This window comes from Sorex fumeus, unplaced genomic scaffold (genome assembly GCF_029834395.1).
Source record: "Sorex fumeus unplaced genomic scaffold, SorFum_2.1 ptg000054l, whole genome shotgun sequence".
NCBI lineage: Eukaryota > Metazoa > Chordata > Mammalia > Eulipotyphla > Soricidae > Sorex > Sorex fumeus.
Window position 1 is genome coordinate 17168509 of NW_026606111.1, and position 5540 is coordinate 17174048.

General features: G+C 36.3%; 1 pseudogene; it reads left to right on the forward strand.

Annotated features, from left to right (window-relative positions):
- The first annotated feature begins 4930 nt into the window (after positions 1-4930).
- LOC130033573 (small nuclear ribonucleoprotein E-like) lies at positions 4931-5269 on the forward strand (annotated as a pseudogene).
- Positions 5270-5540: the final 271 nt, after the last annotated feature.

Sequence of the window (5540 nt, forward strand, 5' to 3'; positions counted from 1 at the left end):
TTTCCTCCTCCAATCCACGAACCTTTCTTTATTCTCCAGGACACTCAGAAACACCTCTTCTTCATATGCCTTCTTTATCACTTGCCCTAGTCATTTATAATTACACAGATGGGAAAGTTGGGTCAGTTATCATGATGACTAGATTACTCTTTTGTTAAAGACTCACCTATTTTTACCAGGAAAAGACTGCCAAGTCTCTTCTATGTGTTTGTTTATGGGAGATGGGGTGGTCCTGATGAAAGGGAAGAGCTAATTTAGGGGCTTCCAGTGTTTGGATTATCTGCTAACACTATCTTAGTTGTTAATTGTTCTTTGTAATTGTATGCTCATTTCAAGTGTATTTGCTGATTCCACTATTATATTTATTTCTCCTGCTTCTAGTGTACTTTTTTAAAACCAGCAATGTTAGAATAATTATGTGTTGCTATGAGCATCGAGACGACAGTGCCTCATGGTACTATGGTCACAAACTCAACTGCCTTCAGAGTCAAGGGAAGTTACATAAATGTGCAAGAGACACAGTGGTAGACAGGGAGCAGAGGCTATGTAAACTGCAGGGCACCTGCCCAGCCTAGGGGCATTCATATGCAAAATTCACAACTTCCCTGCCAGTTCAATTTGGCCTTCCAGTCACTAGTTTGCAACCTTCAATGAATGCCCTTATTTCTTGCTCTGAGCCTGTGAGGTATGTTGCTGGTGACAGGGTGATTAGCTATATTTTATTGGTGAAGGAACTGAAACACAGAGGATAAACTTTACAGTAGTCACACAGGAAATTCAGCTTCATGCTCATGGCTTGTTCACAGGAAATCAACTGCAAAAAGCCAAAATAGAAAGCATGATGCACACCTAGAAGTGAAGGAACAAGTCTAATCCCCCAGGGAAGAATATTTTCTAATATTTGAAAGCAGTTTTCAAGTCAATAAGTTTCAAAAGCACAGTCAAATCAGCCACTTTGCCCTATCCTGTGATTTGTATATATATATATATATATACACACACAATAACTTTATAACTAAATTATACATATCTTGGGAAATTTAGTACCTCATTTTCCCTGAGATTTTAACTAATAAGTGAAATACCTTGGTTTAAAGGAAATCTAATTTTAAAGGGAGAATTTTGTTTTTTCATATGTTCTACAGCTTTTTAGTCCAAGATGATACTTTGTTTACAATTGGTGCTCTTTACTTTGAGTGGGGAAAGAATAGCGGGGAACAGATTCTAGAATCTACTATTTAATGTGAATGCTTTTTAAATTTCTATTCATTTCTGCCACAAGCTGAGGAGTAGGCAAAGCATATTCTGCAAATCAAGCACGTTAAAATTCCACAGCAAGGCATGGACTTGACTGACTGCAAGTGGAGCTGTCAGCTCCTACAGGCGTCACTGTCAAAGGGCCGTGTCATCTGTCAGTGTCGGTTCCAGCTCACTGTTCCACATAGAGGGAATGCACTGTTGCTTCCCAATTGATAACACGCTGCCAGAAGCATGTTACTTTCTCATCCGTCTTCTTGTAGCTGTCAAAAATGGAATCCATTAATTAGTTTGTTCTTGTGAGTTTTAGTTGTTCTAAAGACATGTAAATTTCAAAGTAAGACAAATAAATATCCCAACTCAAACCTTGATGCCAATGAGGGCTCAAAATCCAAAAGTGGCAGCTGTTGGTGACAGAGGTGGGAACTGACCATCTAAACTCTGCCTTAAGTGAATGTAATGATGTGGCTAGTTTCCCATCCCTTTTAATGAGGGAAAGCTTCCCAAGGCAGCTAAGGGAATGGAGAAACTTAACATAAAAAGATGGGAGACACCCTGAACATGGCTCTAACTAGTCAGGCAGTTTGGCACAACTTAGGGAATCTGTTTGCTGCTGCTATTGCATGATTACTTTTTTGTATTTTATTTCTCTGCAATGGCTTTCAAAAAGAAGTTTGATGACTTTTATTTCCATCATTTAAGGTTGTCCCACAAAACCTAGGCAATCCTATAAACTCCATCTACATTAGACAGGGTACCTCCTGTGTAATCCACTACAAAACTCTTGTGTCTATGAATTGAAGAAATATGGTATAAGAAGCTTGCAACAAATAGATTGAACAATCACCATGTCTGATGTAGAATATAGCAAAAATGAGGAGGGGTTAGGTTAGTACAACGTTTTCATTTTCTTTTTTCCATTTTTTCAAGTCAATAACACAGGATTGTACTGACACCAGATTATTTTACTCTGTTCAATTCAATAAGTATTTGTTAAGTGACTTTACTGTATAACTCACTGTGTTAGGTATTCTTAGAAATACAGAAAGAAAATGATTAAAATACAGTCTTAGTTCTGTTGAAGCTCATGTTTGGAGAAAAAGACAGATACATATACACAGAGCCCTAATTCAAAATCCCATAAGAAGTGCTAAATAATGAGCTGTGGGAAAGAGGAAGGAGAGGGAAGCTCTGTTTCAGAGACTTTGAGAGGTATTCCTCGAGCCAATATTTGAGTAAGATTGGGAAGGAAGGGTTGATCATCACATGTAACATCCTCAGTTAAAAGAATATAACAAATGTGGATAAAAGAATATGCAGCAGAGCAGAGTGTATCACCAGGAAGACAGAACTAGCAATGGTGGAGATAGGAAGAGAAGAGAGGTGCCATCATGAACCCTAGCCCCTCCAGTGCAAGAGTGTCCAGAATAGGGACTCCAAAGTACTGTGCCATTTACATTAGCCACAAATAACATGCTCCTCTTGCGGAAAAGCATGCAGGAAGTTGTTTATTGGGATTTTAATGAGTTGTAGTACAAAAACATGGTGAAGATTAGCAGATACATCTTTTTCAGTCCCCCCCACCCTCACTTTTTCAGGTTTACTTACTTCCAGCTAGAATGTAAAATACAGTGGAAAACTGTGATCACTATAACACTAGAATGAATGAAAAATAAGATAAAAATAGTTGAGCCGAATCTTTTTTAAGATCCTCAAAAACGTTTAGGGAATTTCTAATTCCTTTCTAGCAAAAAAGAACAGTAGTTGGGGATTATTTTAAGAACCAGGAGGGGAAGGGACTTTGTTTGTCTTCATAGATGAATTTTTGCAACTCAAAAGAGTATGTAGCTCATAACCAGAAATCCATCGGCACTTGTTGAATTCACCTATTTTTTTTTGTAAAATTTATCAGCATTGTTCAGTCAAATCATAGAAATAGAACAGAGGTTACATAACTAAGTCTCATGCTGCCCCCATACAAGATGGGGAAAAAAACCAATAAATTCTGTCAACAGGACAAGTACTCTTTACTAAGGATTTACAGTAGGCTTTTTGACTCCCACCAGAGTGGGAGATCATGGAAGCGGAGATGAATTAGGAGATTCTGCCAAAGCTGAGCCTATCTGATGATCAACTAGGGTCAATTTTATGAGCCTCTCAAATATATTTTCCTAGCTTTTATTTTATTTTGGAACCTGGGAAGTGGGGATCTCAATTTTGGAATTAGATGGAGCAGGAAAAAACATAATTTTGTACGAAATACTGTTGGTGAACTTGTTACTACCATCTAACCATTGGATTTAATGTTAGAAAGCAATAAACAAAAGCATTAAACTTCCAAGTCAGAGATTTAGGAAGACAGATATTATCAGTGTCAGGCCGTTTTGGTGGTGCTTTATTTGAAAGCAGATGTAGTCATCTATGTAGCTGATTGTTATGACCAAGACTGAATTGCCATTTCTAAATCAGAGCTTGCTGCCACGTTAAAGGGAAAACTTCTAAGAAGAGTCATTTTTGCTTTGTTTACAAACAAATAGGACATAGTAGAGATCCTGATGACATCAGAAATGGCAAATTCACCTGTGTTACCTACTTTAAAGAACCAAAAATGGAAAATATACAAAATATCAGCAACCAACATCACTGGTATTAATGAGGCAATGGGATAGTAGATTGGAACATTAAACTGCATACAATAAATTCAACCAATTTTCTGAAACAAAGAATATATCAGCATATCCCTTTCAGAAAGTCAGGAGTGCTTCCGACCATTAATTGTTAAAATTCTTAATGTTGGCTTACATACAAAGTGACTGCCATATTTGCAATGAAAATAAGTATTTAGTGGGAAGACAAGTTACCCCAATTGAATGAACTAAATATCTGGTTTTGGTAACATAGAATATTTCTTCTTTGTGTGAAGGCTTATAATTTATTTCTTTGAAATTATTCAAATCAGCTCTGTTAGATAATGTCCTTTACTGAGATAAAACTTTTATATTTTGAGTATTAGTGATAGTGGCTTGTTTTCTAAAGCATTAATAAATATTTTACCTAAGATATTGACCCTAGATGAAATTATAATTTTTCCAAAGATTAGACTCAATAGAGTTAGGAATATACTGTGAGTATTATAGTCTTCAAATATTTGATCTCCATTTAATATAAATATTTTCATTTTAAAACTCTGAGTTAAAAGCATGAAATTGAAAGGACTATTTTGGTGATAAATTACATTAGCTTATCTATAACATCAATTTTTAGTAATCAATTATCAATTTTTAACAAAAATTGATCCAGTCTCTACAGAAAACATGAACAAACTTAGAACAGACTGTAGTATCTCCATTTTATGGACATGGGCCCATAGTTCTGATGGTTGGTTCCTACAGGTTGACTTTCCCAAATTCACCTGCTAGTGAAATGTGTGACTTCTAATTCAAATGTTAGAATGCCAACTCAAAGTAGCAAAGTGGTAAAGACTTAAAGTGAGACTTCTGGATTAGAAGATTGTCCTATTAAACTATACTTTAAATGTCTGGAAATTCCCATATTAGCAATACAGACGGTGCAAATTCTTAACAAGATTATGCTAATTGAATACACAGTGAGTTTCAAAAAATTTTTATCAATGTACTTATACTAGGAGAAGTGGCAATGGTGAACTTGCACCATGGCGTACTGTGGCCAGGGCCAGAAAGTGCAGAAGGTGATGGAGGAGCCCGTCAACCTCATCTTCAGATACATGCAAAATAGATCTTGGATTCAGATGTGGCTTTATGAGCAAGTGAATATTCGAATAGAGGGTGCATCATTGGCTTTGATGGGTATCAGAATCTCATGTTAGATTATGCAGAAGAGATTCACGCAAAAACAAAGTCAAGAAAACAACTGGGTCGGATCATGCTAAAAGGAGATAATATCACTCTACTCCAGAGTGTCTCCAACTAGAAACCATGGGTGAAGTGAAAAATCATTGAGAAGGCACTGCAGTTTGTTTTCTAGGTGTTTCTTTGGGGAAAGTAGTTTTAAAATATATTGTTCATATTGTTTGGATCACTGTTATGTTAATATTTGATGACAATAAATGCTGGGGGATTGTTTCTATTTAAAATAAAAAAGAAGTGGCAAAAACAATTTTGAATGGTTATGTCTGATAGAATTCATCGCACAATAAGTAAACATTTCATTACTGTCACTGTCCTCCCTTTGTTCATTGATTTGCTCGAGCGGGCACCAGTAACATCTCACAACAAATTGTGAGACTTGTTGTTACTGTTTCT